The sequence below is a fragment of the Dendropsophus ebraccatus genome, chromosome 6, assembly GCF_027789765.1.
Source record: "Dendropsophus ebraccatus isolate aDenEbr1 chromosome 6, aDenEbr1.pat, whole genome shotgun sequence".
Lineage (NCBI taxonomy): Eukaryota > Metazoa > Chordata > Amphibia > Anura > Hylidae > Dendropsophus > Dendropsophus ebraccatus.
Window position 1 is genome coordinate 110175394 of NC_091459.1, and position 15454 is coordinate 110190847.

General features: G+C 44.2%; 1 protein-coding gene across 3 annotated transcripts in view; it reads right to left on the reverse strand.

Moving 5' to 3' along the window:
* RAB6B (RAB6B, member RAS oncogene family) overlaps nucleotides 1-15454 on the reverse strand; it is a 49941-nt gene that overhangs the window by 17313 nt on the left and 17174 nt on the right. Inside the window, exon 1 of one of the 3 annotated variants that reach the window (XM_069975653.1) lies at nucleotides 3621-3646. The exons of the other annotated variants lie outside the window; for them this stretch is intronic. The gene's annotated coding sequence lies outside the window, so the exon portion shown is untranslated. Of the gene's footprint in view, nucleotides 1-3620; nucleotides 3647-15454 lie in introns of those variants that run through there. 3 annotated transcript variants of the gene reach the window in all.

Sequence of the window (15454 nt, forward strand, 5' to 3'; positions counted from 1 at the left end):
GTTTTATATGAGTGATGGGGGGTGAGTGTGCAGTTAGCCTGTGAGTAACAGAAGGTAGGTTTTACTGAGGCCTAGTGATACCAGTAGAGAGAAGAAGACTACTGAGGAATTATTTGGAGGAATAAACAAAGTGTAGACCACAAGTGTCAAATTCAGGTCCTCCATTTGTTGCAAAACTACAATTTCCATTTTGGCTGTCTTTTAGAGTGGACCCTCTGTGTGTAAGGTCTACTGCTACCTTTTAATGCTTTTATTGTAGGGATTTCAATTTGTAGTACTCATTAGAGACCAATGTGAACTGTTGAATATTTTTAGAGTTTTGTTAACATTGCTTTACTTGATTGTAAGAAGTGCCACTTAGTGGCAATGTAACTACTAAGCTTTCGTGCCTCACTTAAGATTTGGAGTTAACAAAATTGCTGTATCACTCCACAGTATGCAAAGAAAGCTTAGTAAACTTGTCTGGGTGGTTAAGATTGGTGTGCACTTGTCTTCTTTTAAATAAAAACCTCACATAAGAATAAGAATAGGCTCTTTGCCACACTGATGTGTGGTGTCCCACTAGGGGTATTGCAGTTATATACACCCTTTGCAAAAGTACTTATTGGGCCACATGTATCATCCGGCGAACGGATGATTTTCGGCGGAAAGTGCCGATTTGCGTATTTTTTTATACGCAAATGGCCGATCTGCGAATAAAATATTCGCAAATCGGCACTTTCCGCCGAGTACGCCAGGGGGGCCGGAAAGGGGGCGTGTAGTGGGCGGAACGGAGGGCGCGGACTCAGAGTCCACGCGATTTACCATCCGTTCCACCCAAATGTACGCCGAAAACCTACTCCAGTCCTCAGCTGGTGTAGGTTTTAGGCGGTGCGCACCGGCGCGCACGGGATTTATGTAGAGGCAGTCCGCCTCTACATAAATCCCTGTAGCGCCGGAGCTGCGGGGGCATTTCTAAGTCCGGCGTAAAAAACGCCGGACTTAATAAATGCCCCCCATTGTGTTAATATGGTGATGAAAGTAGTACTAAAGTTTGCCACTAGAGGTCGCTATATTATGTATGTGTATATGGATACTGCACGGCTGAAGGATTGCGAAGGGTTATTGTTTTCTATGTGTCCCCAGAGTCTGTAGACCAGTAGGTTTTCTGCTTTCTTCTTTCCTATCATCGCCCTTATTTCTTCTTCTGTTGCATTCTTTTACCCACTCACAGCGCATCTTACACGCTAGAGAGGAAGTGAGTCACACAGGAGACAGGAAGAGTAGGTCAGTCTTAGCTAGTACCCTGCATGGGAAGCACGCAAGACAGCTCAACTCTCACAACTTCTTCACTAGTAACACTTCAAAGCACTATGCACTGTTAAACCCATATAACAAGGTTTGGGGCCTGTGTTACCCATTAGGAAGGTTCAGCCGAGTCTAGTGGGCATAAGGTGGTGTGAAGACTAAAGTCAAGGTCAGTACAAAGGCACAGGTGTTCTTCTTATTCTTCGTAATCTTCTTCTTCTTTAAAGTATTCTAACTCATCCTCCAACATCCCGGCAGAGCACAGTACTACATGGGTTGAGACTCACGGTATCCTCCTCTCTGCTACTCTATTTCTTATATCACTCAGTACAACTCAACCAACACAACTGTATCCTGCACTGCACTTATACTACAGATCTGGTCGTTCTATTGTCAAGTGTTTATTGGAACTTTGTCAAGTGTGTCTCAGAGACTTTATCTAAAGGAACCTTAAACTGTTGAACCTGTATTACCTGCTGCACATTTACAAGTAGTAAACCGACTTAACCATATCCACAAGACTCTGTCATTATTCGCCACCACCAACACAGCACGCACCTCAACCTTGGGACATTCTCCCCTTTCTGTGGGTTGCAGGTCCTACTATCTGGGAGGGTCACTATACCACTCTTGCCATCCGTGATACCACCCCAAGGGACCCAGTAGCAACCCGGCAGGACACTGACCAAAGGGGAAAAGGGTACAACCGGCCTTGTAAAATAAAAGCAGGCGTGCCATCACACCTTTGTGCCCACCAGGCACTGGCATCACAAAACAACATCCCAAGGTCCGGCTGTATCTCGGCCATCCACCACCAGAGTGGTGTCACACTACACCACCTAGCAAGTGACCGGCCGATCGTCCGCTATAATATCACACCGGGGGTACACCACAGCTGCCTTTATATATAGGCAGATTATAATGAGGGCAATCTGGGCTACTGCCCAGGGCCTTGAGGTCCAGCAGGCCCAATAAAATTGCCCACAATACAACACCACACACACCTCTGCTGAAGTACAATCCTAAGTGAGACCCAGACGCCAACCTGGGAATCAATAAGCCCCGCCTCACAGAGTGTATGAGTGACGTAGAACACAGGCCAAAGGCGCCAGTCAGTGCTCCGCGGAGGAGGAGGCAGCAGCGTTCCTACTGTGTGCCTGTGTGGTTACCGGGCAGAGTTTGCTGGAACACTGTTAGTGGTATGGGGGCAGGGCTAGAGGGGGTATGATTACCAGGGGGCCCACAATTTCTGAACAGCCCAGGGCCCATGGTACCCTTAATCTGGCCCTTACTATAATCTATCTCCATTTAAAGACTACAAGCACCATGAATTTTACCTTCATTTTACCAACAGTGCCAAGTAGCACCCAGTAACCCTGCCAATCATCTGTTCAGCACCCACACTACACAGTGAATGAGGCCGGAAGCAGCTTGCTTCGTTCACTATGTAGTGGTGGTGATGTGTAACTGCAGCTCAGTTTCCCTTCATGTGAACAGTAGCTGAGCTGCAGTGAACTGATACTGGTAGGATATCCTATGGATAGCTTATCAGTATGTTTTGTCTGGGAAACCCCTTTAAGGGTTTGTGCAGGTTGTGTATACACTACAGATTTCATGCAAGGAAATCCACAGGTAAAATCTGCATTGTGGCCATTTTAATTCTTTATTCTTCTTATGCACACGACATAAAACCCGCATCATAAAATCCACATTGAAATCTTCAGCATCAAATCCATCCCTGTGTGCAGGTTTCATGCTGCGATTTTACCTACAGATTTCCTTGTGTGAAGTCCGCAGTGCATATGCTACGTGTGAACACGCCCTAAAGCTGAATGACACCTGTTTATATGGAGCCATTCCATGATCAGTAAGGAGGTGCTGTGATGGTAATTGCTGATCCTTTTTTTTCACATTACTAGTTGGTTACTATATTCATTATGTGAAAATAAACCTCAATATGTTTGTAGCCAAGCAGCAACCTTAGCTGACCGAAATGGTCTGACAGGCGCTCGTCTCTTTTGTATTGTAACTTAGCAACAAAGACAGAAGGGACCTTTCAGCCTTTCTTCACGTTTTCCCCAGGGACCTTGCAGGAGAACAACCCTCACAGTAAATATCCTTAATGAAATCTTTCTTTCGGCCCCCATATCTACGAAACTACATTGCAGGAAAGGCTTTGGATGCTTTCGATGTACCATGTATAGGGGGTCGGACAGTAAGGGATACAAAATCTATATGTTCCTGTAACTGTGAAGTATTGGATTCCATCATGCATTTCTATGGCCTCAGCAGTGGAAGAGTAATTTCTCCATTGAACTAAGGTGCCCACCAACCATAAATCCCAGACTGAAGCAGGTCATTAGGATTCTTCTCAAAGACGCCGTGTCCTTCTGTGAACTGCTCGCATCCCACAGAAAGGTGATCACTCCCCATGTCTGGCCCGCGTGACTGACAGCTCCCCTATAACAACACCGACACTGTCTGCAGGAACAGCCCGGCTGTCAGGAAGCCGGCAACTACCTGCCATTATTATTCTGTGTGCAGATGAATACAGAGGGGGCCATTTTACTGGGCAAAACATATACAAGGACATTTAAAGGGCACATCTAAAATGGGAAAATTACCAATAAAGAAAGCCCTCAAGTTGTCCTTTTCTGCCAAGATTTGACATCTGGGAGGGTTTCCTTCCAGATGTCCTGGGGAACTAAACAATAAACTTAACTACTTAAGTATTGACATACATATCAATGCTTAAAGGGGTTATGAAAGTTTTTGAAAAACATGGCTGCTTTCTTCCAGAAACAGCACCACTCTTGCCCTGGGTGTGGTTTGTAGTTCAGTTCCATTAATAGGAATGGAGCTGAATTGTAATACCACACACAGCCTGAGGACAGGGGCGGTGCTGTTTCTGTAAGAAGTAGTAGTAAAGTAGCTGTGCTTTATAAGGGTTTGTTCACACTAGTAATTCTGCGGCAGAAAGTTCCGCCGCGGAATTCCGCCTATTTTACTCAGTGTGAACATACCCTAATCCTGGATAACCCCTATAAGGCTAGTAGGGTTGGGTTACAAGCCAGATACGATGGCTGCCGTATGTAGCCGTCACCAAGTCATGTTTATTTTGGGTTAAATAAAATACTGTTTCAATGGTGAGTGCATGGAAAGGGAACAAATGTGACAACAGAGAAAGAGAATGAGAAGGAGGGGAAGATGGAGAGTGATTCATTTGGAAGCCATTAACCATCTGAATTCAGCCGAGGACTCATTAAGTATTGATTACCTAGGAAGGAAATTGGTGCACTCCGGGATTAAACATGCACAGCTTGATGGCAGTTAAGAAAGGTTGTCTAAAGCATTTGCACTATTCAACCTTTAACATCCTAGAGCCTCCGATTTAAAAGTAAGCAGTTTATTTTTCTTCTCACATAGTATTAAATCTTGCATTGTCTATGAGAACTCAAAGATCTTTAAGTCATCTAAAGAGAGAAGATATCAGATATTCTCCATCAGCTGTGAGGACATGCTGGGCGTTATAATTCACCCTCATTACTAACATAGCTCCTAGGCACACGTCTGCCCTCTCGTATGACTCCCTGTTTAATCCCTTGTGTCACCTGTACCTCAAGACATCGGCAAAATCTGCCCTTTTCGTACTCTTGATTATTATAAGGCCAGGTTCACACTGAATTTTTCTGCCCACATTTGTCACCTATCATACACCAAAATAGGCGCTGAAACACAAATGCTGCGTGCACCATTGTTTTTATTAAGAGTTTGGAGTGTATTTTCTGAGCTTTAAAATTCTTAAGACTGGGGGCCCTATAACACAGAGCAATAATCGGTAATAGAGATAACGATCAGCCGATGAAACGATCATCGGACGATCGGTGGTTTAGGTTCAAACCTAAAATCATTGGGCGCCGAGCACGCATCAGTAGACAGGCCACTCAGGCGCTACTGCCACCAAGAACGGGAAGCTGCAAAGCAAAGGGAGCGGGGAGGGGTAAGGTATCAGGTATTTGGGCAAGAACTGCATAGACATCGCTAACGATGTCCATGCAGCCCTTACTGCCTAAATATTGGGCCGTCTAATAGGTCCAGTAAACGAGCGCCGATCTAGCAGATTGTTGCTTGTTTACTAAAATGATTGGGCCATAGTTGGTCCATGTAAGTAATAGTACCGTTAGTGGCATTTATGTTAAGCTTACTGCTCAGGGAAGCAGATCAGAAATTAAGGAAGCCAATCAGCAGCATTGAATATAGAGTCTCTGACCGCAATAAAAAAAAATCCAGACAAAAATGGGGAATGCTGACCAAAATAACATGTGTGAACCCATATTGGTCCTATTACATAGCCCAATATTAGGGGCAAGCAAGGGCTGACCTGTTGGGTAGGCGCTCGCTTGCTCCTTGTTCCTGGATGGCTGTTGGCACTATTACATGCACCGACAGCGAGGGGGTAAAAGTGGGAGAAGGCCGCAGGGAGCTGCAGGAGAGGCTGCCCAGACTATCTTGAGATCACCTGGGTAGTCCATAGAAGATAGTGTCGGTCTGCTGCCCCCGCTCCTATCACACCGAGGGACAGGCAGGGACACTATCAAAATTGTGCATGTCGGTTGATAGTTGATTTAAAACATGACCTATTACACAAAATGATTAGCGGCTGGAATGGCCGGTAATCGACCAAGTACGGCCAATAATTGCTTTGTGTAACAGTACCCTAACTCTTTACTAATTGATCTCTATCAAGTCTATCCTAAAGGCAGCAGCCAAGCTCATCTTTGTGTTCAGCCGTTACACCAATGCCCTAGACTGTCCCAGTCACTTCGCTTGTTGCCATTCTGATCAGCAAGCAGCTTATCAGCCATCTACCTTTAGACTCTGTTCCTCTCCCTGCCACACCTACCCGGATGTCGGGAAAAGCTGGATCCAGTCCTGGGAAACTGGGAGAAATTTCACAGGATTGGATCCTGCTTTTCCTGGCACCTGGGAAAATTGAAAGGTAGGGCGCTGATAAGCCACTTGCCGATCAAACGAAGGGCTTTGTTTCGTTTAGATGGCGATTCACTCTTCTCTAACCCTCACTCATAAAGCCCTCCCCAGGGCTGCACCTCCCTATGTCTCAACCCTCATTATCTAGTAATAAACGAAGTTGCCAAACACTCAGGTTTGTACGAACCCGAATGCTCAGCATTTAACTCCTGGTAACTGAAGAAATTTCAGTCCTAGGGCTGCCAGGATTGCATGTAACTTCGCCAGGACGCAGGAGGTTTGGACAAACCCAAAAATTTGTCATGTTCGCTCATCAGTACACCGTACCCAACTCTGCATCCTGCAAATGAACCAAGTCCAGTGTAACAGATGTCGTCAATGGTTGGGTGCGATGGATTTTCACTGCCTGACCCTTTTGTTCTTGGCAAGATAAACAAGCCTTATAGACTGGTGGTGGTTTACTCCTTGCAATGGGGAACATATGAATGTTCGGCTGTGCCTAATGTTCATGTGTATGGGGAGAACAAGAGAGATAACTGTTGGCCAAATGATTGACAGCTATTGAAGGTGTAAACATATGCTGGCCATGTACAATTGATCCTGGTGCAGCACTTGTGGTTTTCTGCATCCTGAGGCGAGACTTTGGTGAATGGGGTAAGAAACAACTAAATCAGGCACTGCCTCTTCACCTGTATCACGGGTGAGTTACTGGTGCAGCAAATATTGGGCGTTGCAGGATGTGCTATCAGTGGTAGGACGCACATAGCATGTCCTGTGTTTTTTGCTCACACTTTTGGTAAACCTTGGTCAATATGTATATGGTTAGGATACAAAGTGGGATCTGCTGACAAACTAAACTCTCTAATGTCTATGGCTCCCCATAAAGATAACATTTCCTTGAATTTTCTTTAAAGCTTTGCACATTTAGGCTATAGTGAAGGAAAAAGGACTATTGTGGTGAGCCCAGCATATTATACAAAAAGCAACTTTATTAGATGATCATAAAGTGCAGAGTACATAGAAAGTGCAATTATTCCATAAGTGTGCAATAGAGGTGTGAATGAGTTATTAAAAAAGGTAGGGTGCTGTCGGGTAAGGTGACCCTGTTATACCCTACCTATACTAGTTGAGGGACCGCTGGGTAAGGCGTCCCTCCGCCAGACGGTTTCTGGCCCTGCACTGATTCATCATATAGAGGTATGTAGGCTGTCAAGGAAGTATATATGTCAGATCGATGGCTTTAGTAAAATAGGCACCGATCGGTTGTGCAGTAAGGGGAGTTAGGAGACTAGGATGGTGTCTATACTTATATACTTATATATATATACTTATATATATATACTTACATATATACTTCCTTGACAGCCTACATACCTCTATATGACGAATCAGTGCAGGGCCAGAAACCGTCTGGCGGAGGGACGCCTTACCCAGCGGTCCCTCAACTAGTATAGGTAGGGTATAACAGGGTCACCTTACCCGACAGCACCCTACCTTTTTTAATAACTCATTCACACCTCTATTGCACACTTATGGAATAATTGCACTTTCTATGTACTCTGCACTTTATGATCCTCTAATAAAGTTGCTTTTTGTATAATATGCTGGGCTCACCACAATAGTCCTTTTTCCTTCACTATTTCTTGTTTGTACTACAGACTTGTGGGAGCCACATATAGAATTATTCAGCCAGGTACCATCCTCCTTTCTTACTCCTAACACATTTAGGCTATGTTCACACAATGTACATTTTCATAAATCCATTATTACGAAAATATACTTCACCTGGCCGTTTATGGGATCCTGGCCAGAGCATATACACATAGTATACGTTACGGACGGGATCCCTAGCGGCGCCGCAAACAACTGACATGTCAGTTTTCTGCAGCCGCTATTCAGCGAATAGCGGTCGCAGAAAACCATGTAAGTGCACACTGTGGAGTGAGTGGCTCCGGCCGCACGCTGCATAGTGTGCTGTGGGCAGTTCTGATTCGGGCACGCACGAATGCGCCCACATCAGAACTGTGCGGCGCCAAAGATCATCTGGCCGGTACTGCTATACCGGCCGGGATGATCTTTTCAGAGACTGGCTGTTCCGTGACCTGGACAGTTCACGAAACGGCCGGTCTCTTACGTTGTGTGAACATAGCCTTAAAGTGTACCTTTAATGACATAGAAAAATTAAAACCCTGGAAAATATATAGTTATAGCTTGCCTTATGTATGCTGTTGGTTTTTATTTCAACTTCGCAGCTACAGGGGTCCATTTAGTGCCCCATTGTGCTGCTCATGCTTCTGCATTACACCCTGAGCCAGTGTACAGGCCTTAAAACAACTCTGTACCCACAATCTGACCCCCCCAAACCACTTGTACCTTCAGATAGCTGCTTTTGTTCCAAGATCTGTCCTGCAGTCCATTCGTCGGTGATGCAGTTATTTTCATAAAAAAATAATTTTAAAATTGCAGCCCCGTGCCCTACGGGCGTATCTGTGGCCTGACTTTGCACCACCCCTCCGTCCCTCCTCCACACCCTCTTCATCATTAGGAATGCCACTGGAACATTTACTTCTGTTTGAACATTGCACATGATCCAGCCCATGTGCTGTGGTAACACAGGTGGGGAATAGGAAGCAACCTGCCTGGAGCATTCCTAATGAAGAGGGTGGGGAGGAGGGACGGAGGGGGTGGTGCAAAGTTAGGGCACAGATATGCCCGTAGGGCACGGAGCTGCAATTTTAAAAGTAATGTTTTATGACAATAACTGCATCCCCTGCCAAACGGACCGCAGGACAGATCTTGGATTAAAAGCAGCTACCCAAAGGTACAAGCGGTTTGGGGGGGTCAGATTGTGGGTACAGAGTCACTTTAAAGGGGTTATCCAGCGCTATATAAACATGGCCACTTTTCCCCCTACTGTTGCCTCCAGTTCAGGTGTGGTTTGCAATTAAGCTCCATTTACTTCTATGGAACTGAGTTTCAAAACCCCACCCAATCTGGAGACAACAGTAGGGGGAAAGTGGACATGTTTTTGTAGAGCTGGATAACCCCTTTAAATCAGTTAGTTTACTCATCTGCAGCAGAGCACAGGGGCGTGTACAGGAGACGATGGCCAATCAGCATTTATCTTGACTGATTCAGTCTGTGCAAAGCAGAGGAACAACTGACATCACTTTCTGAATTTGGTTTCTTTTTTTTGCTGTTACTAAAGACCAAATGGCCTTAGTGATGGGGCCTGGACTGAGACACCTAGTGACCGATTTTATAGCATTGTACAGGAAAAAAAAAAAAAAAAGTAAATTGCAAAGATGTAGTATATCACCTTTCCTGCTGATTTAACATTATTTATTGGTAATAACACTGCCCATTTAAAGGGGAACTATGAGCAAGTTAGACAAATCTAACCTGCTGATAGCCCATATAGCGCCGGGGACGCTGAGGAGGAAGGTATGTCTGTTACCGGAGCCAGTCCCGCATTTTTAGTCGGGGTAAACAGCACGGGACCGGCACAGTGGAGGAAGGTAATAGACATACCTTTCTCCTCAGCGCCCCTGGCGCTATAAGGGACTATCAGTAGGTTAGATTCATCAAACCAGCTGATAGTTTCCCTTTAAGATTAGAATAGTGTTTTCTAACTGTGTTCCTAAAGGTCTATATACTGTACTCTACTATGGACATTCTATAGGAAATCTTGGCTAAAAAGTTAGTTAAAAAAAACAAAATTACAATGTGACTTTGTACTTTGGCTGCCTTTACAATCACATCACACTCTTTTAGGGTCAGGCATGGGGTGATAGACGCTGCTATACTTCTCATATTCACATTAATGGTGCGTTCACACCTACAGGACCTGCAGCTGATTTTCTGCAGCAGATTTCATTTAAATAACTGAACACAGCATCAAATCTGCTGCAGATCTGCTGCAGATTCTGTAGGTGTGAACGCACCGTTTTCTGGCTATTTACAAAAATGCAGAAAAAGAGATTTTAAAAAAATGTACTCAGCAGGAAATCCCACCCTGGGGGAGGGGAGCCTAGATGTGACATGACTATCTGTACCTGACAGCTGATACATGTCTAGGGAGAGTCAATCATTAACATTTGGAAGAACTTGGTAAGGAAACTACACACGATAATAAAAATAGATTCTGATATTTGATGCTAATTGTAAATAATTAAAACCATGTACAAGATTCCAGTAACAAGCCTGAAGGGGCAGATAAAACAGGTCCCTAGCGGCTAGCCCTGTAGACACTAACAGATGTATACAGTCACCAGGTACATGATCCTGTTCTGTTCTGTACTCTATGAGCTGACCATTAGCTGAGGCTGTCACAGTAATGTGCTGCCAGTCATTGTGACAGCATTATCTAGCAGCCGAGCACTTGTAGTCAGGATGGCAGCTATTAGGAATATGATTTCCCTGTAGCCATATAGAATGTACAGTGACATTCATTATTATCTGTAATTAAAAGATGCACCAGTCATTTTGTGTTGCCAGAAAACATTGCCACGATCAGTGATCACCAGCTACCCATGCCTCCTTTCAATGATCACCAGCTGCTAGCGCCACCACTCAATGATTACCATCTACTAGTGTCAGCTTTCTATTATTACTAGCTGCTTTTGCCACCTATATGTGATTACCAGCTACTAGTGCCACCTATCAATGATTACCAGCTAATAGTGCCACCTATCAGTGATTACGAGCTGCCAATGCCATGTATCAAAAAATACCAGATACTGGGACCATATATTGATCACTCACTACTAGTGTAATCAGTTATTACCAGCTACTAGTGCTTTCTATCAGTGCAAGCGAGTCACTAGCTCCACCTCTCAGTGATTATCAGCTAATGATGCCACCTATCAGTGATTATCAGGTAATAGGGTCACCTATCAGTTAATACCAGTTACTAGAGCTACCTGTCAGTGATCACTTGCCACCAGTGGCACAAGTTATCAATCATCTGCTACTACTGACACCTATTAGTGCATACCAGTTGCTAGTGCAATCTTTCAGTGATCACAACCAGTTACTAGTGCCAAATTTCAGTGCCACTAATGCCACCTATCAGTGATTACCAGCTACTAGTGGCACTAATCATTTATCACTCGCTTCTAGTGCCACCTATCAGTGATACCAGCTGCTAGTGTAATCTATTAGTGATTATAAATTATTACCTACCAGTAACTACCAGCTATTAGAGGCACTCATCAATTATTGGCAGCTATTAGTGCCACCTACCAGTGATTATCAGCTATTAGTGCCACCTACCAGTGATTACCAGCTATTAGTGACACTCATCAATGATTACCAGCTATTAGTGCCACCTACCAGTGATTACTAGCTATTAGTGACACTCATCAATGATTACTAGCTATTAGTGCCACCTACCAGTGATTACTAGCTATTAGTACCACCTACCAGTGATTACCAGCTATTAGTCCCACCTACCAGTGATTATCAGCTATTAGTGCCACCTACCAGTGATTATCAGCTATTTGTGCCACTTACCAGTGATTATTAGCTATTAGTGCCACCCACCAGCGATTACCAGCTATTTGTGCCACTTACCAGTGATTATTAGCTATTAGTTACACTCTTCAGTGATTATTAGCTATTAGTGCCACCTACCAGTGATTATCAGCTATTAACTCCACCTACCAGTGATTACCAGCTATTAGTGCCACCTACCAGTGATTACCAGCTATTAGTGCCACCTACCAGTGATTATCAGCTGTTAGTGCCACCTACCAGTGATTACCACCATACACATTTTACCACCATTGAAGTTAATGGGTAAAGCCAGGTCCTACAGATACTCTTTGCCATATCCAATGTCATCCTAAAAATCACATAGGGGACAAGTTTACAGAAAACCTCCCTTAGTGAACCCCACCTCTGCATAACACTGTGGAATACAGTGGCCTATATAAGTAGAGTGATAGAGATACAGCTTCTATTACATGCTATAAAACATTGCTACAACATCATGGCACTATGTTCTATATATAATATAATAGTGAAGGTCGCTGTTACTGAACCACCTACACACCAATAGACACACACATACTGCACTCAGTCTCACCGCTATCCACACATACAAGGATTAATAACTAAAATCCTCTGTGTCTCATTTCTAAACAGCTGCTCATAAAGGTCCTAAGTAATAAAGACTGTCTAGAGGTCAAAGGGTCCCTAAATATTAGTCCTGAGCTGTCACCTCTGACCCAAAGCTTTATGTGGAATGAGAAGATGGCAATATTCTTAATGTGAAAGGCTCATGAGATTGCAATGTGCCATTCAGTCTTCTTTTGTAGGTCCATTCATATCTATTCTTTCGACGTCAATACTGTGATATTTAGATTTCATCTTTATTGCAATTTTCTGAAAAATTTTCATTGCCTCACCAACAAAAACTGAAAAAAATTGCATCCTTCCCAACCACGTATTACTGAAGGGGTACCGTAGTCATTTTAGAAAACCTATTTTCATATAACCTATTAAAGAATTTGGGGTCAATAGAGAGAAATCCTATTTGGACCATCACCTCTAGGTTAGTGTGGAGAGCTGACATAGGACCCTATTCCACCGGACGAATATCGTTCAGATTATCGTTAAATCGTTCGAATCTAAACGATAATCGTTCGGTTGAAATGCAGTTAACGATTAACGACCGAACGAGAAATTGTTGATCGCTTTATAAGACCTGGACCTATTTTTATAGTTGCTCGTCCGCAAAACGTTTGCAAATCGTTCGCATTGAATAAGACATCGTTCAGTCGTTCGCAATAGATACGAACACAATAGCGAATAAATAGCGAAGAAAAAACTATCGCAATTACGATCATAAGTAACGATTATCGTTCCATGGAAATGAGTGAACATTTTCAGGTCTTTCGCAATAGCGGTCGTTTTAAATCGTTAATCGTTAATGATTATGCAAACGATAATCGTCCGGTGGAATAGGGCCCATAGAGTTTCTCTTGGTCTGGAGGACCTTTCCTGTCCTGCATTACACAGACAACTGATGGAATACAATGGGTTTTGTGTAGTACTTTCTCCTATGATGGCAATGTAGGGAATTTAAACTCTTAGGGTGGTATTACACTAGATGACTTTTCGGCAATTAACGATACACAATCTCAAACGACCGCTATGACGCACGATCTTAATCGTTCACCCTATTACACAGGACGATGATCATTACTTACGGTCGTTCTTTCCAGGCTGATAGACCAGGGAACGAACGAAAGACGCGTTATAACACCAAATTGTGTTTAAACGATTTGTGAACGATCAATGATGAAAATAGGTCTAGATTCTATCAAACGATCCACAATTTCTCGTTGGTCGTTTAATCGTTGCCTGCTAGTACACGAAACGATTATCGTTCAAATCCGAACAATCTGACGATTTTTCGAACGATTATTGTCCCGTGTAATACCACCCTTACAGACATGTTTCCATACAGATTACAGAAGATTGTGAAGGTCACAACTAGGGAACACTTAAATTGTCAAAATTGGAAACCCCCTTTAATTTGAGTGAAATTTGCAGTGTCTTGGAGAAAGTAGTGCTAATTTCTAATATACCTACCAATTAAAATTTTTTTTACAAACCTGTTCTCTGACTTTCACCAAACTACCAGTTCCCTGCTCCTCCAATCACCAACTATTATAGGCTTGCGTTCTGTGGGATGCTAGAGCAGGAATACTGTGCAATATGTAGAGAAAATCCACTGAATGAATTAAATAAAATGAAATTATCGGTGAGTGGCGGGATTTTCTCTACATATTGCTGGTTTCCCCACCAGGAGCACCACCGACCCATGGAATGCCATCCTTCTCCTTCTACTAGGAGCACTATGCAGGCTGCTGTGATATTATTGAACGCATTGCAACAGGAAACTGCAGACATAAAGAGACTGAGTAGCTCCTTTCATCATGGAAATAAGGCTAGGTGTTAGTTTTATTAGGCCTATTTTCCTGTGTTGTAAACCCTAAGGGGGGCACCATTAGTGAATTACTGAGCCATGGATACTAATAGGCATTATAATTGGGTACATTAGGAGGGCACAATTAGTGGGTAAGGGTGCACTGAAGGGGCCCCATTAATAAGTGGGGGACTCTAATGGGCACTGTTAAAGCGAATCTGTACCCACAATCTGTCTTGGGGGCCGTTCGGCAGGGGATGCATTTATTGTCATAAAAACAACTTTTAATCCTGCAGAGTTGTGTCTAACGGCCGGGGCTTACATTTGTATATGCATTAGGCTGGCACCACCTCTCCTTCCTCCCCACCCTCCTCATCGTTAGGAATGATCCAGGAACATTTACTGCTGTTTGAGCTTTGCACAGGTGTATTAACGATCCAGCCCATGTTCATTATACACACAGGTGGGGAATAGGAAGCAATCTGCCTGGGGCATTCCTAATGATGAGGAGGGTGGGGAGGAAGGACAGAGAGGACAGAACAATGATTTTGAGGTCAGCTGAAGATTATTGCTTAGATTCGAATGATTTAACAGTTTTTTCCCCCCCGCGATAATCGGCCCGTGTAAAAGGCCCTTAATGTTGATATTCCTCTAGTGGTTTCTATTCAGAAAAATACAGAGGGATTATACAGTCACAGTATGGTGGTGGTATTAACCCCTTAACGACATCGGGCGTAAGTATACGCCCCCGCAGGGTGGGCTTTAACGCAAACGGGCGTATACTTATGCCCGATGTTTCCCTGATCGCTGTGTGTTCACACACAGTGGTCGGGGAAGATGGCCTGCTATAATGTATAGCAGGCCATCTCTGCTCGTCGGCACGGGGGGTGATTAACCCCTCCCGTGCCGACGATCGCTGCTATATGCTCATCTATACAGATCAGCATATAGCAGCTGAAAACAGCTTTCCGGGTCATCGGTGACCCGGTGACCCGGAAAGTAATGGCGATTGGTGCTGTCCGAGACAGCACCAATCGCCATTAGTGTCCCCACCAAAGATGGCGCCGATGCCACCCCCACGATCGCCGTGATAGGCCGGCCAGTACCGGCCGGCCAACATGGCGATCTAACTGTAAAAAAACTGTTTTGTCGCGTTCTGTACCCCTCAGCTAGGTAGCTGAGGGGTGCAGAACAGGTGTGTGTGGTGCAGGTGTACCATACTCACCTGATCTGGGCGTCCGG